This window comes from Cuculus canorus, chromosome 23, assembly GCF_017976375.1.
Source record: "Cuculus canorus isolate bCucCan1 chromosome 23, bCucCan1.pri, whole genome shotgun sequence".
Lineage (NCBI taxonomy): Eukaryota > Metazoa > Chordata > Aves > Cuculiformes > Cuculidae > Cuculus > Cuculus canorus.
Genome location: NC_071423.1, coordinates 3,798,495 through 3,824,423, shown reverse-complemented (window position 1 = coordinate 3,824,423; position 25,929 = coordinate 3,798,495). Strand labels below are relative to the sequence as shown.

Sequence of the window (25,929 nt, the reverse complement as noted above, 5' to 3'; positions counted from 1 at the left end):
AAGGTAAAGTTTTGGAAATTGAAGGTAAAAGTTGGGAAATTCAAGGCAAGATATTTCAAAAAAAGGTATTTTTCTACTTGCAAACCACTTTGAATTATAACTGAATTTTAAAAACCCAGTTTGTTATTAGACGGTTCAACAAAATACTCTTTGAGCACTTGGGGCAGTCAACCAGCCAACAGTTCTGTGAGGCATAGGGACTAGGAATGAAAAATAGTGTTGGCAATGCTATAAGGCATTACATCCCTCAATCTCTTTTAGTTGAGGAAGTAATGAAACTGGAAGGGGTTAAACGTTCAAATGTTCAAACTTTCTAACCCTTTCCGGCAAAGGGTTCAGAGTAAATAGTTTGATATATGATCTACTCTTCTTTTTTAGTCAAGTTTTAGTTTCTTTACAGTCACTCTTAGAATCTTCCTGTGCACGTAAAAAGTAGTAAAAGCATTTTAAGTCTGTGAGTGTTTTTTATGCAGGATGAAAGGTGTTTGTGCGTACAGTAGCTGTGCAGTCAGCTCCCCATGGAATCCCAGACTATATGGAGTTTACCCATTAGACTTCATTTTGAAGAACATCAGCTTATATGGAAATCACTGGAATTTATCATGTTGTCAGTTTTGCTTCTTTAGAAGAAAATTAAACCTTATGATGTTTGCAATGCCCGGTAATTTGGACATATGTTATAGAAACCAACACGCTCTCACCCCTCTGTAAGGTGAAACCACGCACAATTCAAACTGGGGGCTCCTGAAATCAGAATTCAAAGGCAGCCGTTGCCAAAGAAGGTGCAGGGAGTGGGGACTGTAAAGGAAATGACAACTATCATACCTGTCTGAATCCCTCTGTGGCCTCTGTTACCATAGCATCTGAGCTCTTCAGAATCGCTAACCAATTTTGACTGCACAACCCTCCTGTCCAGGGTAGAAGCAGTTCTGCTACTTTAAATTGATTCTTCCTGCAGAGAGTTAAATGGAGAGGAGGGGAGGGAGAGAGGTATGGAGGGGCCAAATAAATCAGCACCATTTACAAAAAGGTTGAAAATTAAAAGAGAGAGGAGGGGAAAGAGGCAAGGGCTAACAGTAAAACAAAAAAAAATGAAGAAGTGCCATGATAAAAATGATACAGTGTCCAGGCAGCCTGGTCCTCAGCCTTGAAAACCCCATGAGTAAAACATTGCTTAGTGAAGATTAATTCTTTCAGTTAACCTTGTTCAAAGCAACATCTACGCAGGTCAGAAAATTATTACTTTCTCACTTTCCAGCTCTCAAGTGGGTGCCTGAATATCTGTACATGGATAGATGGATAGATTGGATTGGCTTAGGCTGAACTGAATTGGCAGACAGATTCCTTAAATCTGGGAATAATGTGCAGTATCGTTCTATTTCAGCAAGAATATAACGAGGAAAAATTCCTCCCCGAAACAAATAAAGGCACCTCGATATGTTGCCATCATGCTGTTTTTCAGCCATTGACCAGGCTGAAATAGCTGCACTGCAGCAGAAATGCCTGGAAAAATTATGAGGACTTCAGCCAAACTGCAAAAGCTATAGGAGCAAGTTGGTTGTGAGTGACTGCTCCATTCCCATCCGAAAGGATTCATGCACCTTTCTTATTTGCAGCTCAGCCCAGAATGTGCTTTCAGCTCCACGCTGCAACTATGCAATATGGAAACACTCATCGTCCCCTTGCCCACTTTTACTTGGCAGTTCGGGTCTTCTGGCTGTGAGGCTGAATGCTTAGGTTCTCTGTTAGAAAAGGTCCTTCGTAGGGGTCTTAGACCCTAGATAAAATCAACAGCTCTATGCATTTTCGTGTCATTGATGTCACCAAACTGATGCAGAGGGACTGTTGTGCGCCCATGAGTATGCGATGGCCCTTCTTTTCTAGGGAGGTGAAAACTATTGATGTGCAAAGAAGAGCAAAATCTCGCAACTTCCTGCCTCTTCTCCTCCCCACACAGAGAAGATGTGAGGGATAATCGTGTCATGTTTGTCTAGTGGACTTAATTCTACTTACCAATGCAATTTCATTGCAAAAGTAAGCAAAAATTGATAAAGATATAGCTAACAGTGCACTGCTTCTTGGTGTTTATTGATAATCCTTGCCCACTGGATACTTCTGATCCTGAGGGAAACGTGAGAGCCTGAATGTCCTTAGGCAATTGCTTTTAGGCAGATCCACCGAGGTGCACTGAGGAATAAGGATTCTTAGCTACTCTGAACACTGAGCATTCATTTAGGATAATCAGGTCAACTGCTCAGACCTTGCAGGTCACAGATCCTTACATTTCACCGAACTGCCTCTAAAAGGGGAGTAGTTGTTCAGGTCTCAGAAAATTGGATGGTTCCTTGCCACAGGAGAAACAAACAAGAAAAAACCTGGTGTTACACCAGTGTCCAAGCTGCTAGGGTAAAAACTGACAAGAAAAACCAGTGTAGAGGCAAAAAGAAGCATGAGAAATTTTTCCCACTCCTTTTAAGATCAGGTTTGGGTTTTTTTGCTGACGAATACAGTAATAGATTGCAGAACCATATCAGATCATTGGGGAAAAAGATAGATAGAGAAGTAAAAGCATATGGCAATGAAAAAAAAGCCTGCCTTGAGAAATGGAAAATAGACCTTTTCTGGTTTTAATAAAGTGTCAGCCTTTGTATGAACTGGACCAGAGCCCAAAGAAATGGACTGTTGATTCCATTTACAAGAAGACCCGGTCTGGCCTTCTGATGGCTCTATAAATAAATGCTCCATTATCTCTTACAAACATCTTTCTGATATGTTATCTGACCCTAGGTTTGTTCATTCACAAATTTGATCATCTTTTATAGCAGAAGATAGTCTCTTACTTTTAGCCAGGAATTTCAAAGTGCTCCACGCGTATCAGTGACTTCAGCTTGTTAAATATTACCGAAAAGGAAGCTGAGGCATGGAGAAAATGAATTAAACGTATCCAAATTCATGCTGTGAGTCAGAAACAGAGCCAGGAATAGACTGGCAACGAACATACCAGAAATGATGAAAGGTCAAGACAAAACCCAGGACTCACTAGTTAGACAAGTAAGGTGAAACACTCAGTAGAGCGTGAAGAAAAGCTGATAAAATGGGTACTGTTACATAACTACACTCTTCTTGTCTATACTTTTCTCTAGTTTCCTACTCTAGATGTTTGTCTTTCTCATCAGAAGAAGGGTGCAAAGCATTTTACTGATAGCTTTGAAACGCTGTTAATTTTAATCATCCAAGATCTGCCATTCAAGTGGAGGAAGGGAATGCCTCCAATGGTCATTTTGGCGTATTTTTCTTGCAGAGGTTTTTTCCATACATAAGCATATTATATAAAAAAGTCACTGCTTGATGCAATTTGTGTTAGTTCATTAAGCACAAGATATGATTAACATGAGCACTTCTTTAATCAACCAAAGATGCTGCTACAGACACTTAAAAGCCCTGTGCACTTAAAGCCGTTCCTTTCTCCACATCGCTGCTCTGCCCAGGTTTGTAGGAGAGCACAGTTCACAGTCACTACGTGCCAGCATAGAGCAGTTTGGAGCCACGGTAGCAGTTTTATTACTGAATCAGAGAAACTGCAAAAGAAACCGCTTCATCTCTACAAATAATTCCCTAGCTTTTGCACTTAAATCATGTATCTGTTATGCATCAGGAAGGAATTATTCCATTAACTGAGGTATAGAGAGCTGTGTAGTGCTTAAACAGGGTGAGGAAGGTCAGATCATCAAGAGCCTTGTTTCACCCAGCAAACAACCACAACACAGCTCTGTTTAGGCCAACCTAGAGAAAAACAAAACAACTTTTATTATCATCTTCTTTCTTCATTCTCTCCGTCATCAAGCCAGTTTGATGTAACAGCTACTGTCTCCACCATTTGCTCAGTATAACAATATGAATAGACATCTCCTGTCTTACCTTGTCTATATTTCAGTACTCTTTGTTACCAGTTTAGTTATTTAAATGAGGAATTACTGCCTCCTCACCGTTTCTCTCTTCCTTTCCTAGGCTTAGACTAGCTGGGGCCAACTGCACCTGCCCAGGCTGCAGTGGTTCAGACACGTGGCTTTGCGTCCGTACGATAATGGGAGTTATTTGGCGTCTCTTTGCCCAGTCTGGTATTATCAGACTATAGAGCAGGCTAAACAAGGAGACACAGATGCTGCTTACGATTCACTTTGGCTACTCACTGCAGTCTGGTGGTTCTCCATTACATCTCTGCTCATTATGAATACAGATAACAGACTATCATGAGCTGAGCAGCCTTATCCTTAAGAGATAAAACTAATCTTTGTGCTTAGATCAGCAGCCTTGTTCTTGCCTAATCTCACCTTGGAAAGCGCAGTAATTGCAGAAACATAGAAAGGAAGTAAAGAGATGGGAGGAAGAAACCCGGTGAAATGGATCCCTCTAATTCTACCTCTAAGCCTGTGGGCTCGCACAGGTTCCCAGCCCCATCTTTTCTCAGTATTGTGCATGTTATGACCCAAATAAGGGAAATTAGGGGGTTATAACAGTGCATTTACATCGTGCATAGAAAGAAACAGTCTTTTACAAGAACACTTTTGTTCAAATAAAACCAGAAATAAACCTTATGCACAGCCTCAAAATAATCATGCCGGGTAAAAGAGCTCCTTGTACTCAAAGCTTAACTGGTACAATGGGCACCATGTGCAAAACACTTCCCTTTTGTACTGGATTTCCTCTCTTTGCCCTGTTTTGGCCTGCTTTTGTGTTTTTCTCAGAACAAAAGTAACATCCATTCGGACAGCTGTCTTTTGACCCTACTGCAAACAGTGAGAGCAATGAAAACAAGGTTGTTCGAATTGGAGTTTAAGCTCGAAACCAACCAGGTTCAAGCAATGCACGGTCCTGCTAACTCTACTTGTAGCTTGCAAGGAAATGCCTGGCCCAAAGGTCTGCATTCAGCCCCAGCGGACAGGTCCACATGCACGGTTCCTAGGTGGTTTTCCACTCTTATTATGGCTGAGACACGGCCTTTTAATCTTACTTTGAACTTTTGAAGTCCAATATGACCTATGATCCACATCCAAATTTCCTTCCCAAATGACTTTGTAGTGGTTATCCTGAAACACCGGTGATGTGGTCATTTAGACCAAAGCTTTTGAGACGTAGATCCCTCCTCTCAACTCATATCACTTCAGCCTCCAAATGTGAGCTGAGACTGCAAGGTTATAAATGAAAAAAAAACAAAAAGGCATCCACTTTGTAAAATCTATGACTTCATATTGATTTTGGACATCCCATGAATTGAAACAAGCCTTCTGTGCAGAAATCTTCCAAAGATGCCATGTTCACCTCGTCTCTTTACACAACATTTTATCGATCTCCACGTTTGAGCCACGTGAATGATGGATTATCGCATATCAAACCTTGCCGTATTCATTTAATGCTTTTGAATAAAACATTTCTCACAGATTAACTGAACAGTTTTAAGTGAACAACCATTTTCATCTGTTTTAAATTTTCATGGGTACTTTTCTGGAGAACAAGTACATTGTTAATAATTGAAGGGAATGAGACCTTGTTAATCTCTTTTTATTTTAATAAAGTCCTGTTGCACACATACCCTCCTCCATTCATTTAATTTTAAATTATCAGCATTTACAAAAAGTTGTTAAATTTACTCCCTTCTCTTAGAAATGAATAATCCTCTGTTTACAAGAAAAGAAACGATTATTTATGTATTGAGGAACTACAATTTCATTGTGTCCAGAGAGCTGTAAGTGTGGCTTGTGGTGGATTGAATGGATGGGAGGAGGTAGGACCACTTTTCAGTGGAAGCAGAGATGTACTGGAAAAGCAAGTTTAGAACGAGAAGAAGCAGGAGACTGAAAGAGAAAGAATAGGGAAGCAGTTTGGTCATAGAGACAGATGGGCAGAGAAAAACAAGTTGTGGGTAGGTAAGAATGCAGAAATATATACCTAGATGGATGCATGCATCTCTAATATGTTTCTTTATCTCACTGTATCCTTCACCCCTCTATCTACTGTACTATTCCAGTGACCTATATGACTTTCTCCGGTTCACCTTTTGTCTTCCGTTTCCCACTGCCAATCCTCCTCTGTGCCTCAGACTCTAATTCAAATCTTCTCTGCTGCCTGTGCTGAGAGCTTCTCAAATCTTGACTTTACACGGTTCTGTTTCTCTCTCTCTTTTTTTTTTTCAGATGCAATTACTTCTTTACACACTGCCCCGGGATTACATTTCAAAGCGGAAGAGAAAACCCAACATGTACATGATTTCTTTTATCATTATCAAGGCAACATCAACCCTTGGAATGTTGGGCTCAAAAATATTTCATTCCAACGAGTTTCATTCAATTTGATGGTCAGATAGAGCATGTTTGGTACAGGGATCTGAGAAAGAGTCCTGAAGGCTCCCAAAGATGCTGTGAGTTAGTCATACGTGGTCAGAACAGCAAGAGGCTTTGGCAGCAGTATTGAAAAAAGACCAAAACCCCCAAATTAAATGCATTAAGTGCTCTCCTCAAAGTATGTTTGTGCACATAGAGTGAGTAATTAGCTCTCTCACTCTGTTTTAGTCTGGATTTTCATGACCAGTAAATTTTTGCTGATAACAACCACTCTTGAGCTGTTCCGCTTTCGATTCTACATCTGGTAATTGTCCTTTGGCTTGAAGGGTCTCCGGTGAGAGGGTAGAAATCAGACACTTGTGCCATAAGCTGAGATCTTGGCGTCCTTCAAGAATCTCTTTGAAAGATTGCTTCCAAGTTGCTTGTTGATATTTGACCATGAGTCACTTCTACATAATTCCGTTCCAGTATTAAAACCATTGAAAAGATGCTGGAATGCTGGGATGAGTTGATGTATTAGTGGGAGGAACAGCAATTGGACTGGGCAGCACAGCTCACACTGTGACAGACAGTTCTGTGTGAGTGATTTCAGGCAACAAGTTGTGGAAACCTGTTGTGGGAAGGAGCTTAAAACAGCTGGGCTTTAAATCTTCCTGTAGAGGAGAAAAACTTCTTTTTTTTCACATTTTTAATCAAGTTTCTGCTTAGCTGTTTACTGATGAGCTCGTGACAGGGGATAGAAAAAGGCAAAATGGGTGCATGAGACAGACTTTTAATAGAGCTGCTGTTATCGAGCTAAACAGGTTGAGTTTGATCAGTATTTAGGGTGGGACTTCTCAAAAGAAAAATGCAGTGCTAGAAAGGTTATTGTTCAGCAAGAACAAAGCGTGTTAAGTACCTCTAATCAGGTCCTTGGCAAGGGAGGATGGTCACAGAGAGCAGTATCAGTCACTGCCATTTGGTTGGATACAAAACAGAATGTCTGAGTACCAGTGATCTGGGACGCCTTCCCATTTGCAGACTAATATTCTTCCTATCTGTATTCCCCTTGGATTTGCACGACTTACAGTTGCTTTCACTTCCTATCTCAGCCTGCGTAGCATCAACCTTAAATAGCTGTCATATTCCACCCAAGGTGGAATTTGCTGTATTTCTGTGGTGGATAAAGTGATTTCAGTTTTTGTATGGGAGAGAGATCACACGGAAACCGGGCTGAGTTCTGAGCAATGACCTAGCATAGCAATTTATGCTACTTCTGGGGCACAAAGCAGTTGGGAAACAGGATTATCCATCTTCAGACAGGTTCCCAGAAGCACCTGAAGCTGGCATAGCTCTCTGTATCACCCTATCCATGTCCCTGCAGGGGCACATGCTTGAGATTCCACCTCAAAGTATTACTGACTGCTGGAGTGCATTTGGATCATTCTTCTTCATGCCATGGGCTGGCACGCGCTGGTACTTGTAACAATGCAAATGTTGCACTTTCAAATCAGTTGGGACTCTTTCTTAACTCTGTACATTAAAGGCATGGGACCAATTTCATCTGGGGTGTGAGCTGCCCTGAACAGCCAGTGAAGAAGTGTATGAAGGCAATGAATTGATGGGGTAGTTCACACATTCTCAGTGCTCATCCAGTTGTGCTGTATGGTAAATCAGTCCCAAAACACAGTCAGGCAGCACCGAATGCTTGGGGAAATGCCACCTAATCTGCATTTATTATTGCTCTTGTGTCTCCTGTTATGGTCTTCGCCTCATGTATCTATGGACAGTGAAGAAGGAGGTTCTCTCAGGACAGTAAATAGTTTGTCCTCTCCTTGAAAATTAAATAGGGGCCAATTCACACCTCTCCATTATGCATCTGTTTAGAGCAATTGCCTTTCTAACAGGTCAGCAGTTCATCGCAATGTACTTACCTGTCTCTAAAAGATATGGAAGGCCACTTTCCTGCAGTCCAGCCCAGCTGACTGTGACAGATGGCTTTGCTTAGACCTTGGGAGCTTCAGGCCAGTGGTACATTTCAGCCAAAATAAGGATTTAACCTTTTTTTAGAAAACAAATGACTTGTCTGCGAGTTCACTAGCTCTCTGGAGTATAACGCAGTCAGTGCTCCCATCACTGTGTCACGCGCTGCCTGTGACCACAGGCTGGAGAGGAAGCCAAGCCAAGGCTCAGCTGCAAACCCTTTGCACTCCTGTGACACAGGCTTATCTGGGCATGAACTGCAAGTGATGTCAGCGCTGTTGTCACCTGAAGCTTTGGCCTCCTGATGATTCTATGTTTGTAAGTGACCTGTCCCGGACTGACCTCTGTTAGTGGCTGCTTAGCAAACACACAGTCACACCCACACTGGGCATGCAGGCACACAATTCCAAATCCTTATGAGCCAATTCCCTCTCTCTCTCATCCTTTGTCTCTTTGCCCTTACATACATTTTACGATCTCACAACCAGAATCATGCAGGTTAAATCCCTCAAACACACAAAGCTGTTGTGGGCATCTGCTTTCCTGCTCATAGGTGCAGGCAGACACACAATCCCAAGTAGGAACAGTCAGAATACAAGTATTCAGGCTTTCCTTTCTTTCTCGTGCATGCTCACACGCAACCATAGCACAAACGCAGTGATTTCATCCCTATGTGCTCTGGGTCTCATATTTCCACAATCGAAGTCTCACACGCCCTCAGATATTGTCTGTCTTGCACAAGCAGACACAATCTCTAGAGATTCATGTGAAGACCAGTGCATAACACACACTATATGACAGGTAAAGTCACCCAGAACATCCTCCTCTGCGTCACACATCCACCATCAGCGCAGAGATCCCACAGAAGTCTGGTTTTATTTTTAATTTATTTAAGATGGGCAAATTTAATGAGCTGAACTTCACTCTAGGATCCATGAAGCAGCTGTGGGAATGTTTTGAAATCATGTTACATTGAAGGTCTGTTATTTTTAACACCTCTGTATACCCAGGTGTATTTTCCAATGCGATCTATGGGTGAACACGGTGCCAGCTGTATCCCTGACAACAGTGACCCAGATGGTAATCAGCCAAATGGACTAATTGAATAATGTTGAGTTAGATTTGCAGAACTCTGTCAGATCCTGCAGTAACTCAACGTAATTTAAAGATGTTGAGTGAATTTCACCTTCTCCGTTGTGGTCCCCCATCTGGGGATGCTGGAAGGGGTTTGCACGTGGGCAGCACAGACAATATGAGAGAAATAGCCCAGTGTGACTGTGTCTATCTGGGGAGATCTTTCTGGAATTAAAATAATTGAATTTATCTATCCCCATAAAACTCTTTAAGGCTCTTGAATGACTCAGAGAAGTGACTACTAATTAGCAGCCAACAGTTATTTTCAGGGACAGATCTTCCGTATCCATTAGTGGAGTCAGTGCACCATGGCTGAGCGTTTTTAGGGCTTTCCATGACTTTATGAGGCTTACCTGTGTCCTGAAAAGGAGAGACACAGCAGGTTTGTACATGCTTTTTGCTCTGCTAGGATACTCATCCAGGCTGTTAATGTGAAACCTGATTTCATATATAACATGCCGCAGCGCTGCATGGGCCTGGGATGCTGCAGGGCGCTCTGAGCATCACTGCTCACAGGGACAGGGAATGCTGGTGGGATGTGGTGCTCATGGAGCTGAGTGCATCTGTACGGAGGGCCCTCCTACCTCTGATGAACACAAGCAGGAGATGTATTAAATCAGTCAACCCACATAGGGAAATAGGACAAATATCTGGAGGCAAATAGGAGTTAAGACTGTAAAAATGTTTGCTAAAAAAAGGGATGAGAAGCTGGTTCAGGCTTCCCCACCCACTGAGGCTACGGGAAGCACCGAGGGTGGAAAGGCTGTGCCCAGCGCAGGGAGCAGAGATCTATTCCCAGTGTTGACTGAGAGGACTGAGCTGGTGGTGAGAGTGGGAGGCTGTGATTCAGCCACAAGCCCCTCAGGCCTGCGTTTCCGTGCTTTGAATCAGCAGCAGAGAGGAATGATTGGAAGCAGAAAACAAAGCATCTGTGAATGGGAAGGCATGGACTTTCTGACATTAACCTTTGCAACCAGCTTTGGCAGCCCTAGCAAGGAGAATAATGAGCAATGGCCAGTGTTGTTGCTGTGCAGAGAACACTCCAGCCAACTGATTTATGGGACAAGTAAATAATTCAGCCTGTCCTTGCAATGCTGTATTAATTCTCGTTCTGTCACCATGCTGAGGTACGCCTGGGGCATATGGGCTTAGGATGGTTGCTCGATAAGGTACTCTTCCTCGCTGTACCCAGAACACTAGAGTCGAGCTGAGATAGAAGAGTAAAAAAGAAAAGGGCAACTGGAGTAGCAGCAGAAAGATGCCGCTGGTGGGGAGTGTTGGGAATAGTTCCTGGATGAGCCGAGAGCAATGCAAGATAATTGCTAAGACCAGGTCAGTCCAAGCCTGGAGCATCCATCAATTTAGCCATGGTAATTCCAGCAGACATGCTTGACTGTCCCTGCTTGAGAGCAGAGACCAAGGGAGCCTCTTAGCTGCAAAAGTCTGAAGAGCTTTCTCCTGTACACAGTCATTTCAGCTTTGGTGATGGTTTGTGTGCTGCTATAACCAGTAAATATAACAACAGCCATAATGCAACAGCTGTAATGATGTATTACCCCTCATAATGAATCCATGAATGAGAATTGCAGTCCCTGATGTGAAATATGTTTTCAGACTACATTCAAAGGTCCATCAGCATATACGGGGCTGGAGTGAAAAGTCAGGAGAGGTACGAAAATGCCCAGGTACAGGGAGTGAATGTGGGGGGAAGGCTGAGGATGTGCTTCTGCCAAGGTAGCCGGATTGGCACCTGACATTTCAGAAGGCTGTAAAAAGCCAGAAAGTAATCAAGCCTCATTAATTCCAACAAAAGCCAATATAGGGAGCTGCCAGCTTCTGCTCTTTCATTTAGCTTTCTCCCTTGTTTAAGGGCTTCCTTATTGGACACAGGTTCACAAATTACAAAACAAGGCTTTAAAATATTTAAAGGATTGAAAATGGTAGGTAACTCTGATACTGCGGAGTGAGGCTTTTTCTCCCTTCTTCCTTTCCATTGCCTTAGATCCTTCCTCTTCTCTTTCTCCCACTTCACCTTGTGTCTCTGCTCTCTTGACATCTTCCTTGCTCTCTGCTCCTGCCCCTCTCTCCGTCTCTCTCATTTTCTCTCAGCTTCTCAGCCTGCCAGACAGCACACGTGTGTTCCCAGTGCCTTCAGTGTTTAGCACAGCTCCTCTCCTAGCTGTTAGGAAGAGATTTGGGGTGGAAAATTTAATGAGGTGATCCATAGGCCTGCTGTTTTCCATTTGTGTTTGTTTCTTGCTGGAACGAGATAATTTGTACATCCGCTTGGCAAAGTGAGGGGCAAAGTGACAGAGTCGAGCTCTGACACAGGCAGACTTTCACATGCCTTTGCCCACGTGCAGTGTGGGAGACGCAGAGCTGTAGCCCAGGGACACAGCTACACCCAAGCTAAACCCCACCCAAGGCTATGCCCGGCATAAAGCTGCCAGGAAGAGATCTGCAAGCAGAGTGCCCTGCAGACACAGGAAAACAGCTCGAGAAAGCAGCTGACATCGAAGAGCGCATGCAGCAGTAGCAGACATCATTTGCAGAGGTGCCAAATCGTTTCTGCAGGCTATTTTAGTTCAGGCACAGGGTAATGAATTCACGGTCCCTCACAATAACCTGTCATGCTGAGGAGCACCTGGATATGGAAGACAATTCATCCAGGGGTGCTATGTTTAATATCCTGCCTCAGGATTATGGCACGCTGTGTCTTAAGGGCAGAAGGTTCGGTTACTCCGTATCCACCGAGGCAGGAGTTCATACTCAGGACGATGAGACGAGGTGATGTGACAGTCTTATCTTGTAGCTATTGGCCTCCTGCATAAAGGAAAGTAATCCAGTGCAAATATGTGAGATGAGAGCAGCTGCACAGAAGCCCTGACTCCTTCCCAAGGGTTCAGGAGCAGTCTTCTGTGTGGTCTGCTTGCCTGGGGTTCTCTGTTTCTGCTCTTTCTGTGTCAGCCTATGACACCAAGACTTTGCAGCATAGAGAAAATCCTTCTATGGTCCAAGGATCAACCCAAAAGCAACCTCCTATCTCCCATGGCTTGCCTACCACTGCTTCAGAAGTCTCCTTTACATGAGCCTGAAATTCATTGCCTGTTAACATGGTTTGTGGTTAATTTCACCTCTAACTTCAGCACCAGTGGGATGTTTCCTCCAGCTGGAGAATCACCATGGAGACTCTGATGTGTCTGCACCCAGCACACCTCTTGGCCCTGGCATTAATCCTTTTGCAATGTACCACAAAGTCAGCTTTAGCTTGGAGGAGCGATCAAATAAATATGAAAACCGCTCCCAGAGGAGGTAAATATTCGCTAGACAAGCAGAAAGAAAAGCAATAATATACCATGTAAGCTACTGCCTTTTATTAGCTCAGCTCCCTTTTCTCCCCTTGTAAAGTATTGTTGCATTGTTATATTAATCTTTACTCTGAAGCAAATTAAAGCAGGGACAGTTGTCAGAGTATTATTAAGAACATCTGTTTAATTAGAGCTGCCTTTGCATCCATTTGAGAGAGAAATGTAACACCCCTGTTCATCCGCCCCTGCTACCTCGCTCACCCTTCCTCTCCTTCCCCAGCTACGTTGTTATCCAGAGGGAAAATGTATAGTGAATACAGGAGCACTTGGAGTCTTTATTTCCTTCTCTTTCTTCTGTTCATAGGAAGTGCCAGTGCTTCCCATTAATGCTGGAGATAGAGGTGGGGTGGGCAGGAAGGTACGGCTATTGGGGGGGCGGGGGTAGTGGTGATCTCTGTCTTGAGAGCCTCTATCCCTGATTTCTTCCCCTCCGAAAATAATTTGGGATTCTGTAAAGAGATCATGAATAACTATTAATTATCGTTAGCAATTTGCCATTCCAGGCCAGCCTTTCATCTGGGAATCTCAGAGCAGTTTTACAAATGCTAATTAATTGAGACTACTTCATGAAGTAGTCTGTTAAGCTCATTTTACAGGGGTAAATCAAGGCTAAGAGATATGAAGTGAATTGCTTGAGTCAAAGGTGGTGCTGACAGTGGAGCACAGGCTTCCCAGCTACAAATCCCATGTTGCAAGCACCCCACAAGTAAGGTTCTCAAGCTTTCATGGAATGATTTCAGTTGGAAAAGACCTTTAGGATCCTCAAGTCCAACCATCGATCCAGCCCTGCTAAGTCCATGTCACCAAGTACGACATCTATTCATCTTTTAAACACCTCCAGGGACAATGACTCAACCTGGGCAGCCTATTCCAGTGCTTGAAAACCTTTTCAGGGAAGAAATTCCTACTAATATCGAATGTAAATCTCTCCCACTTTCCTCACGATGCCCTAGCTGGACAACGGCATTCCCTGACGCTTACACAAGACTACACCAGGAGGTGATAAAAACAGCCATGAAAGCTTTGGCCTTGTCTGCTTCTTTGTCTTCACGAGATGGTTCAGTAATAACAATAAAATACGATGATCTAACTGCAGTCTGCCTACAAGAATGCGAAGGGAGATATGGGACTGCTCTGAACCTGTTCTGTTCTTCCTTAAGCACTTGCTGCTGGGCTTTGTCAGGGCTGTGATCCAGCAAGGCTTTAGCTCTGACCCATTCCAAACAGTTTGTACAACCTCATACCCACCTGCCTCCCCTTTCACACATCTCTGCACTTCCACGTCTTTCCAGATTGCAGCATCTGACTATTTAGGCACCATTTCTTCTGTATTTTATATAGCCGTTTACCCAGGCAGTCAGCAGTGAATTAATCATTATGTCTTCACTCTAAGTGGGGAGAGGTATTGACTCATAGATTCAAGTCCAGGAGGCCAAGAGCTAGTTTGTTACCTCATAAGACTAAACTTCATTTGGGGCTGCCCAAGATGACACAGGTGGTTTCAAGAACTAACTTTGTGTGCTGTGAGGGTTGGAGTTTAGCTCTGTGCTGCTGCTGTTTTGGGTGTCTGGTCTGTCCCAGCCTTTGTGCAACAATTTGGGATGCTGCAGATCCCAGCAGTGCAGGGGAGCACTTGCAGTAAAGAATAGTTATGAATTCACAAAGACTGAGAGAAATATAACTTCTTCCCCACAATGCTTTCACTTCTCCATTCCCTATCTGTCCCATCACATGTTTTTGAAAATTAGAAATTTCAGTTGAGTCAAACCTTTTTCTCCATTTAGCTCAGACCATTTTCTCTTAAAAATGTATTCCCTGAAAGTTCTGCTCGTTCAATCCTATAAATCATTCACGGATTCAGGCTATCTGGTGAGTTAATCAGGTTTAGAACTGTGTCAGGTCACGCTGAAGTTCAAAGCATTCCATACCTACACGTGAATCCAAATACAGTCAGGAGGCTGAGATACTGTAGAGATCTTGTAGAGCTCTGAGATATTGTAGAGCTGTTCTACATGCTGGAAATAGTAAAAACCCCATAAATCCTTGCTCAATTTACAAGTGCTTGGAAATATTTTTGGTTCCGGGACAGTCTAAAAAATCTGGACTCTGAATATTCGAGACTTTCCCATTATTATAAGTATTAACCATATAATTAGGTATTATCTGAGAATTATCCATAAATACTCACCACAACATGATATTTGCTAAGTAATAATTAGGCTGTGAAAAGAACTCAAATAATACCTTTGTCTAGAAAATTAAAGGCCCTGCATTACATTTAAGCAGCACCACGCTGAGAGGGTAATAGGGTTTAAAATTGCAGTAAATTACAGTGAGACCAGATCTCAGCCCCCTTAAGTGTAAAGAAGCTACAGAGGAAAAGAGAATCAGGCCTCCAAAGGAATTTTGGAGAAAGCTATCTAGATTACAGTTCTGTATGGCAAGGTTGAAATCCAAGCAGCGTAAGACGCAGGCATCGCAGGGTGCTTTACCGCCCAGCTCCAGAGGAGCTGTCTGGCAGTCATGAGCAGGATGGGAGGCACCCAGGTCATGTTCCCACATTTCTGATACCAGGTTAGAGGCTGTGCAGGAGCTTGTCCTGCTGTTCCCAGCTCCCTTGGTCCTGCACACAGCCGGGCACCGACAGCTACAGCAGCCTTTGGTGATGGGGTGGCCACGTCACACAAAAAAACCAGGACAAGGCACTAGGTCTGTTCACCAGCACCTGTGGACTACACCGCCTTCAATATTCCCATTTTAATTGAAGTTTCTGTTTTCCAAACTCCCGTTCTTCTTGGAAGTACAGGAGTTTCCTTCTCTTGACTTTCACTATCTTAAACTGGGTAAAATGAGAGCTATCAGGGATGGAGATGGTTTCAAGGAGAGAGGGTTACATTTTGCTTTGGTTTGCAATGTTTCAAAACTCTCCTGATGAGCGCAGCAGAATCTTACGTATTTATTTATCATCATTAGAGATTTTGAGTTGAACCTAAGGAAGAAAAGCATGCAGATTTCATTGCGTTTCATATTTCCATTTGATTCATTTCAGGATCGTGGGGCACAAGCACATTTAAGGCAAGCTTTTGCTGCATAGGACTAAGTGCTGAGTATCTCAAAGCCGACTACAAAATGAAAGGAGGATTTAAACATCAGATTGTTCGTATTTCAACTTTGCCCTCCCTTTCCCTTTGAACACAATGTAAAACAGGGACGGTGACCTTCCACGTAAACTCCCATCTCAGATCTATAAATATAAATTCACTCATGTTTGTGCAGATGTGTGTAGATAAGCACTTTAGAAGAGATAAGGGGGAAGTGATCGGTTCTGCATGCATAGCAGGGCTTGAAAAGCAAGCTGCAAATAAGGCTTAGAGATTTGAAGGAGAAAACCTTGAGTAGCTGCTCAGTTGTGGGGCACCGTAAGGATAGAATCAGCTTTGGATGAGGATGGGGCCAGAGGGGTAAAGTATGGCAGGACACTCTAGTGGCAGAGCGATCGTGCAGGGAGAGCAGAACTAAAAGGGCTGGGAAAGCTTGGTTTGGAAATTGCCCTACGTTTTCATGCAAGAACTTGGAGCTTGACCATTAAAGGTGGAATTTAAGGTTGATTTTTTTTCTCCTCTCTCATTCTAGTAGGTTGTTTTAATTTTACCACTGATGATCTCTATCTCGTAGAAGCAAACGGCTTTGGGCATCCTGTCTGAAACCCAGGGTTTACTAAAAGCTCATTGTCTCCTAGTGGTTGGTGGTTTATGGCTTTTATCAAGAATAAAAGTAGCATTTGACTTTTGGAATCCTGCTATGTGAGTCTTCCTCGTTCCTCTTCCTGCGTGCTTTGCTTGTGGGATTACACCACATTTATGTTTTCTCTCCTCTGCGGTCAAACCTCTAGATGGATACTTAGGTACTTGGCAGATTTTGATCAATAATACTTGCTGTCTCTTTGTTACTTGTAGAGAGGGACTATAAATGAGAGCAAGGAACACAAAAGGGTGCTATAACCACTGGTTTAAGTCGCCTTCTGCAGCAGCTGATACGTGATTCCCTCTGCCTTGAATATGTTTACCTGGGTATAGCAATGCATCCCTGTATTTTGATGAGTGATTTTCTATGGATGAGACCCACCTCTCATCTTGCTTCTTCTTTGATAGCTCCTTGCGATCTCTCCTTACCCAAGAGAGAAAGAAAGGACATTTTCCAGCAAAGACATGTCTGCGCTGAGTGGAAATTTAGTCTTTGTGGACTTTAAACACTTTCATAAACAGATCAGAGCTGATGAAAGTTGTTAGTACAGCAGCTGTAGTGGTTGGAATTGTCTGCAAGAGGGGAAAAAAATGAGCAAATTCTCACTCCACACCTTGTACCATCACGATGCCTCAAACCTCTATCCTCCGCAGCTGAGAAACGGCTCCCATTTCTGGTCAGCAGAAACCATCTGAGTGGCGTTAGTGCCACCTGAAGTGGGGATTTCTTGGTATAGAGACCTGTCTGTTCCCACTGGGATTAAACTTAGCCAAACTCAGCTCATGCCATCATCCAACCACCACCAGTCAGTACCTATCAGAATGTATACAGGACTAGGACCTGGTTACCTCTAACTTGGAGGAGGTGACAGCTGGGAGTCTGGCATCTGAATTGAGTTCTAACCTCTTTTGCACTCAGCCTCTGGCAAAGACCGTTAGCTTCAGGAGATCCAAGTCCTGCCCTGGTCATTCAGTAAAGAAATAGAGGCTGTGAAATTTTCATACATTAGGAAATAACAGAGCCGAGGAAAGAAGACAATTTGTCTAAAGAAAAAAAGCGTGTGAGGGCATCGGTGGTGCTTAACTCCGTGCAGAAAGGGCAGTATAAACATTAGCTGGTGCGCAGGAGGCTGAATCAATTGAAATCTCAAACAGATTTAAAAATGTTTTTATTAAAGTTCCCCTTTCAGCCTTTTTATTGCAGGTTTTAAATTCTAATGTGCAGAGAGGACAAAGTAGGTGGCTTAAACCTGCCACTGCCTGGTGAACTCTGCCTTTTTATATAGGGAGTCCTCTGCCCGGAAGGCTTTGAAAAGAAAATGTGTTTCTGTGCTCTGATGCGTGAAGGATCTGTGCTACGTTTGCTCACTTCACAGTAAACACCTACTTGTTGCAGACGGGAAATTTAAGGACAATGCCATGCTGGTAACATTAAAACTGGCTTAAAACTCTTGTGTATTTGACTGAGGATGCTTAGAAGACCAAGTCAATATTCAGTGTGCACCGCTATACCAGTTTGGACTGTTCGGATCTGCATCCTGCTTAAGGTTTGGACAGGAGTCTGTGAGTTAAACTTATGTAATGTAGGACTCTAGAGCTGTTCCTCAAGTGTTGGATGCAAAAACAACTCATGCTGATAAGCCTATAGGCTTGTTCATTTTGCAGAGCTCTGCAGGTTTGAATGCTGCAGCCCTCCCTCAGCTATTTGTAACCCATATCTCCACCAAAGATTACTGTCTGTATGTTTGTGGGAGGAATGTTTCACAAGTGCTCTGTAAGCTGCTTCCATCAGACTCAGTCAGGTTAGTGTAAATGTAGCATTTATGCCGTCTGAGCTAAACTGACCGATTAAGACTGAAGTGGCTCAAAGAATGCTCTCAAGAAGCAATCTGTCTGCTGAGCTGCAGGGATGTTAACATCTGACAGACCCGTGGAACAGTTTGAGTTGGGAGGGACCTTAAAGCCCATCCAATTCCAAACCCCCTGCCATGGGTAGGGACATCTCCAACTGGATCAGATGCTCAAAGCCCCATCCAGCCTGACAATAACAGAAAGGGCAGTAATAGTGCCATGAGGCTGTGAAACAACAACTTCAACTTCCCCAGCTGGACTGTAGAAGGGCCATCTTCTGGAAAAGGCTTTCTGGCACAGATGCCAGCCACCTAGCTGAGGTTCCTCAGCAGATGCAGAGCCCTTCCATTGTGATATTAGTATAAATCTCATAGCAAGATTTGCAGCTCTTGTTTGGTGAATTGCTGCCATCTCAGCTGGGTTTCCCCAGTGGATTCAGGTAGGTAAGTGAGGGTTTTTCACTTGCCATTGCAGATATTTCCATATTCCAGCCATCTGGCCTTCTGGGAAGAAATCCCACAGCTTTAAAGTGGCAGAGCCCTAGTTCAAGATCCTCAGCAACCGGCACTCTTTCCTCTGTGGCTGCTCACAGTCCCAGTGCTGGGACACGGGACCTGTACTCTGCCTGGTGAGCCGCTGGTCTCAGGCTGTATAATCAAGTAGCTCTGAATCTCTTATTGCAGGACAGAGATCTCTCAGGGCAGTAGTGAGTAATCGACACCATCTGCCACTGCGAAAAGCCTTGTAGGCTTTCCTGTAGCTGGCGGAGATTTCTCTCCACTGCCACCAGTATGCCATTTAAATAAGGTATGCGTCTCCTCCCTGATATTTTTGTTTCCAAATGAAAGGCAGAGATGAGACAGCAAAGTATTGCTGCTCTGCCTGACTTCCAAGCTGGGATACCTCCCACTGGATCAAGTTGCTCCAAGTCCCATACAACCTGGCCTTGAACACCTCCAGGGATGGGGAAGCCGCAGCTTCTCCAGGCGACCTGAGCCTCACTATTCTCACAGGAAAATATTTATTCCTAAAATCTCATCTCAATCTCCCCCCTTTCAGCTTAAAACCACTCCCCCTCATCCTATCCCTGCCAGCTCTGTGTCCTCCCTGCGCTGGGGGCTCCAGAACTGGACGCAGGGCTCCAGGTTTGGACTCCTCAGAGCGGAGCAGAGGGGCAGAACCCCTTCCCTTGCCCTGCTGGTCCCACTGCTCTGGATGCAGCCCAGGATACAGTTGGCACTATGGGCTGCAAGCACACCTTTCCAGCTGCCCATCCACCAACACCCTCAAGTCCTCCTTTTCAGGGCTGCTTCTTGAAATCTCCTTCCACACTTTATCTCTGTTTTCTTTTTTTGATCTTTAAAAAATCAGGACGTGATACTGAGCTTTGGAGTCAGAGTCCCCGCTGGATTGTTAACACCAATAATGAAGAGCACAACTTTACGAGGACAAGGAGTTTGTTAAACTCATTAATTTTATTCATAATAGGGAATTAATGTGCAGAAAGGTAACATCAGCCTGGCAGTAATTGCTTTTTGGTTTTAAAACGCTAAGTGCAAAAGTTAAAAGTAATTTCCAGTGGCTGCTTCCTTCTCTTCTCCTTCACCACCCTCCCCCCCTTCTCTTCCTCTTGCTGTCCCTTATTTTTGTTTCATAAGAATTAAGTTTTTTTTTTTCCTTCTGCCTCTTCTCCATTACGAGTCATTATATTTCATCATTACAAGACTTTGGTCATATTTCATTACTTTCCCATTATGTTTTCATAATTCTTTCTCCCAATACTGCCATACAGAGCAGAACAGGGCAAGAAATTCAAGCAGCTCAGGTCTGTTTCAGTGCCTTAGCTCTTGGAGTTAATGAGCAGCCGTATCTCTGGCCACTTTTGGCCTTCGAGCAAGCTGATGCAATTTGTTTTCCCCCTTTCCTCCCACCGAATACACCGCCTCCTTCAGGCAATGGGATGTCCCGTGATTCAGGGTTAATGCCTTGTGAAAACACAAATACTATTTCATGCTCTCTTTAAAGTTGAAATAGCTCTTTCTCCTGTAGAGTTTAGAATGAGGGAGGAGGGAAGATTACTGAATAAAACAATTAAAGGGGAGTGCTGACCGTTCTAAAGCTGGCTTACCATTGTCTGGCGTTGTGTTTTTTTCTGATCTTGGAAAGGAGCATCATTCAATATTTACACTGCAAAGAGAAAATCTGCCATGCCAAGCTTGCTGTTCTTATAATGCTGCAGCCCTGGATTAAACCACAGACTTTCTTTTAGGTTTGACAACACTTTCATGGGTTCGTCTTAGTGCTGAGGTGAGCCCAGAAGTTCATGGTCTTTATGGTCTGTCTCTTCTCACTTTCATGGAGAAGAAGCTGTGTGGTTTGGTTGTCAGTGTTTCGCATACCTATGTCCCAAATGCATGCAGTCAGCCTCAGCTTTGCTTGAAGGTAGAATGGGAACAGCATGAAGAGGTCAGAGACAGGCATCACTCTTCAGCTGGAAGAGGAGAAGGAAGGAGTAAAAGGTTGTCTTCTTATTTCAGTTTTCATTGTTGCAATAAATGTTATCCACTGCCCAAGTGCAAGCAGATTCTGAAAAAAAAAAATATGCAAAGTTCCCAGAGCCTTACAGGAGAAACAGAGACTTCAGAGGTGGCTTTGTAGTGCCTTTCTACCAGGGAGCTACAGTGGTTCAGAGAAAGTCAGAGAATTGCTCTCAGTCAGACTTGGTGTCTTCTAAGGAGTCTCAGTTTGGGCCTTTTTTAATTGTCTAGACCAGAACCTTAAGTCTGAAAAAGTCCTGTGAGCAAGTTCCAGATAGAGACCTCATGACTCATCTCATCTCTACCAAAATATAAGAAAAATTAGTTATCGTCCTTTTCTTGCTCTTTCCCTCTCCTTCTTTGTTATATCTTCAGTGTGTATATGGCTTAATTTTAGTTCTGATAAAAGCAAATGACATCTTAATTTTTATAGTGTGATTTATTGTCATTTGGATTTTAATTTATGAAAAAATAATTGAAAAGAAAGAGAGGTTTAACCCTGACCGGCATTTGTGATAGCTATGAGCCATAGCTATGAGACTGTAGCTATTTCAGGACATATTTTATTCACCCAAGCAGGACAGGTCTTTATCATTTTTTGATACTAGCTCTGTGCAAAAACCTAATTGTTTGCTTGCTGGCTGAAAGGAGATTTGAAAAGAAAGATGATCATAATACACCTTTTTTTTTTCTATTCATTTTCTGCAAAATGAAATAGCAAGGAAGTATATAACACCTGCTGTTTATTCTGTTTCTCTGCTCCATCACAGAACTTCTCTGCCGCTTTGTGGTATGGTCACTCTGATAGTCACTCCGTTTCATAGTCAAGAGTGAGTCAAGAGCTCGTGAGGGGCTGGAGAACGTCTGACGAGGAGCGGCTGAGAGAGCTGGGGGTGTTTAGCCTGGAGAAGAGGAGGCTGAGGGGAGACCTTATTGCTCTCTACAACTACCTGAGAGGAGGTTGTGGAGAGGAGGGAGCTGGGCTCTTCTCCCAAGTGACAGAGGACAGGACAAGAGGGAATGGCCTGAAGCTCCGTCAGGGGAGGGTCAGGTTGGATATCAGAAAAAAATTCTTCACGGAAAGAGTCATTGGGCACTGGAACAGCTGCCCAGGGAGGGGGTCGAGTCGCCTTCCCTGGAGGTGTTTAAGGAAGGGGTGGATGAAGTGCTTAGGGACATGGTTTAGGGAGTGTTAGGAATGGTTGGACTCGATGATCCAATGGGTCCTTTCCAACCTGGTGATTCTGTGATTCTGTGATTCTGTGAAATGGCTATGTTTTCATCCAACATGGTCTCCTGGTCTTGGGACATGTAAAGATATCCTCACCTTCCCATTGAAGTCTCCATTTCTCCTATTCCACTCCCTGACACATCCCTGTGACTGCAGCATGCCAAGACAGAGAAGAAAAGAGCGTTTCTGCCAGCAGCCATGCCTGTCCTTGCCCACCCTCCAGTCATTCAGGAAGGTGGGTCTCCTTTCTTTCCTTCAAAAACGATAAATTCTCTTCCATGTCACCTAAGGTTTGTGTCTGTTACAATATGTAGCTAATTTAGAGAACTCTCCATCTTCTGTCTCTCCTCCCTTCATGCCCTGGTCCTGCCAGCACCATCTGGCAAGGCAGGAAGGCTTTCATCTCTAGCTGGCCGCAAGCATCACAGTTTGGTCCAGGTCCTAAGAAGACGGTGGCTGCCTCTTTGTCAGGAATCATCTATGCCTCTGCTACAAGCAGCCTGGCAGGCTAAAATCTATGGTTACCAAGCTGCCTTGCTAACTCCTGCTATGCTCCTGCACTGTGAACGGCAAAGGGATTTCAACTTCCTGCAGGGTTGTGTTTCTCGGAGCCTGACTGGGACTTGGCACCATCCAGCAATGCCCCAGAGGTGCCACAAAGCAGCACAGGCACATCTACCAGCACCTCTGCTGTTCTCTAAAGATGCACATAGTGTCACTCATGCTCCGACACACAGGTCAAACCCCAAGAGCTAACCAGGGATCCAGCCCACATCAAACACGGCAGAGCTGTGACCCCGAGCCCTTCTGCACCAGCTTGCTGCCCTGGCTGGCTGCGGGAACACGTCCTCTGCTCCCTGCTAATGGAAGGTGACGCCGTGGCTGTGCTCCATAGCATGACCACGAGGCACTTGGCAGCCGGAGAAGCAGTGTGAGGGCTTGGACACAGCCCCACTGTGAGCCGGGGCCTAATTGGCACAACTGGTCCTTGAATGTTAATCAGATTCCTTATTAGCATCACCCAGCAGAGGCGGATATAGAAAAAAATAGCAGCATAAGGAGTGCTACCCGAGTCCATTGGAAGGGTCCCACTAATCCTCTGTCCTGTCTAAATGGCTGGCATGCACCCGGCTGCAAAGAGGGATCTTTTCTCTAATGCTTTTCTTTATCTTTTATAGCAGCTGTGGCCAAACTCAGTATTTGTATTAGCTCTTTTTAAAATCCTCTCAGTCTCTATTTTATCTGGTAGCGAATTCCACAAACTTAATCATGCATTTGGAAAACATAGTAATTCACCTGCATCCACAGAAAATGTGATGCTCTTTCCTTACTCCCCTCCCCCACTACTTTATTTTATGCATTCGCAAGTTCGCACGTCTTCATCGCAAGATGCTGTCGCAAGGTGGATGTGTTAGAAGGGTTTTCTTTGGTGCCTGCGGTGTACGGCTCAGCGAACACATGCCACGGTGAAAGATGAGTATGCGCAGGGCTGCGGCTTCCTTTATTCCTTTCCAGGAAAAAAAAATGTGTTTCCGTGCACTTGGTCAGTGCGGATTTATGCGATGTTTTCCATGTATGATAAACATATTACAGCAAGAGTTTGGCTGCTTGTTGCCTGCAGAGGGAGCTCTGGGAGGACAGGGAGATGCAGCCCTGCCTTTTCTGCACAATTCTGAGCATTTATCGCATTTTGGACCCCGCGTTGTTAGTCAGAAGCCTTTCACCCAGACTAAACTCATCTGAAGAGAAAGAAATCCCAGTACGTTCGTTTGCAAGCAAGCTCCTCCGCTTTTTGAGCTTTAAACGTCTTTGAGTAAACTGCTGTCAATGCATCCTCTCCACCCCTCCCTCCATGGGGTCTGCCTTGTGAGCAGCGCAAGAGGGAAGAAGAACAGCGAGCAGATGTTTGGATTTCACAGTGCACCTCTCCTCCCTCCCCATCTGCTAGTCCTGGAAGGAGAATTTTCACCGACAAGTGCAATGGGGATTCTTAATGAACAGCCTCTGCTAAGCCAGAACTGATGTCCTATGAATACTGGGGGCAGCTGATGGATGCGTGCTGGTGTCCAGGATGGGATGCTGGGAGCTACGGGGACTTCTTGCCAGGGCAGGACAATTCTGAGTTCTTCCAACCTTGTCTTTAGCAGAGGGCGTAGATCAAGGACCGCACACCAGGACTTTGCTGGCTCTGTGAAACTTGACATGACTGTCAGGCTGTTGAAGGACTGATGGGGTGAAGCACTGGTGCCTCATTGTCTGCGATGTTCTTGTATCTAAGAGGTCAAGAGGAAGACGCTTTTGGTTTCCTTTCTGAAATACCCACATCCTTATACATCAGGAATTAAAATCCTGGTCCTGACATCCTGACATGACACCTATTGCATTTAAATGGTGATATTTATTTGTACAGGGAAGGAAGTGAAATCCTAACCTATATAAGCAGACTTCTAAAGTGCAATTCTAGCGATAGATAAAATCACTGTGCTTTGCATATATGAGGGATGTGGTGATAAACCAGGCATTTAGATAGCCAAAAAAATCTCAGTGGGTTATGGTAGGAGATGCAGATACTAAAATGGGGTCTGAAAAAGGAGTGTGTTTTCCAGCTAGCACATAGGACAGTCCTGGGATGATATAAAGCCATAGGCGTGACTTAGTGTCACTCTGGGCGTGTGCTTCCTACAGAAAGATTCTGCCACTTTAGAAACGTTCTCTCTGATTGTGATTCCTCTCAGCAGTTTCTCCCTGACCTTTGAGTTTACAAAGCCCTTAAGTACCAGAAAGAAGGAAAGCAAAATATTTGTAGTGATAAATTTTCACCCTTGCTGGCAACTCAGTATTAGTCCTATTTTTGTGACACTGTCAGGCTCTAATGAATCAAAAATGGACCTTGTTTCCAATGCTTTGACTCCGCAAGCAGGTTCCTGTGCAGAAGACCACACTTTGTCTCCAGAATGTAATAAAATTATATAACATCTACTAGACATTACATGGGGGTTTGGGTTTTTTTTATGTGCTTTATTTTCTGCATTTCAAATGACAGACTCAAAACATGGTGCTGTTGCAAAACTGCACCAAATTACCTGCAGCATCCTAAATTAGAGTACCTGTAAATAGCCTGTACAGCATTCGGAGAGCCTTGCTGCAGGATTTTGTGTGTCTAAACAGCTCCCAGCCATGCAGCCCTGCAGAGTGGCAGCTGGGACAGCCTAAGCGTGCGCCCTTGGACTCTGAAAACCCAGTGACTCAGCAGACAAGTCCATGTGGAAGGACACCCGAGCTGGCGCCATGGATTTTGAGCGCTTGCTGGAAGGTTCCTGCTGCATGTGAGTTGAAGAATTGGCTTGGCTGCAGCCTGTAGACAGCAAAGAGCCCAGCAAACTCTCTGCTGAGACGTGGCTCACCTCAACGCATTTACTGTCGTCTGCCCCGATTTCTTCCGCTCACTTTAAATCAGTCCCGCAGTTTCAAACAGATGTGGCATGTTTTACAGTCGCTGCCGAACTGCGTGCTTGTCTGGCAGTGTCTGCTGCTTGCCCTGCCCGTGCTGGCTGTATTTCAGTGACAGATGACATTTTCCTTGTGTATGCATAGTTTATAACCAGCTTTTATTAAAGCTTTCTCCTTGAGCAAAAGGACATCTATTAGGAGGAGAATGGAATCGTAGTCTTGGATGCTGCCCTGTTGATTGGCAAAGAGCGGACCACGTCCTGCTTCTCAGAGCAGAGCAGGAGTCAAACAACAGAAAATCTCTCCTTTGCTCGC

At 44.2% G+C, this 25,929-nt stretch overlaps 2 long non-coding RNA genes across 2 annotated transcripts in view; one reads left to right on the top strand and one right to left on the bottom strand.

Annotated features, from left to right (window-relative positions):
- LOC128854352 (uncharacterized) overlaps positions 1–8,466 on the bottom strand; it is a 28,614-nt gene extending 20,148 nt beyond the window's left edge. Inside the window, exon 1 of the long non-coding RNA XR_008453389.1 lies at positions 8,252–8,466. This is a non-coding gene — a long non-coding RNA (uncharacterized LOC128854352). The remainder of the gene's footprint in view (positions 1–8,251) is intronic.
- The window catches only part of LOC128854353 (uncharacterized), a 52,759-nt gene that overhangs the window by 17,917 nt on the left and 8,913 nt on the right, over positions 1–25,929 (top strand). The gene's annotated exons all lie outside the window — the stretch shown is intronic.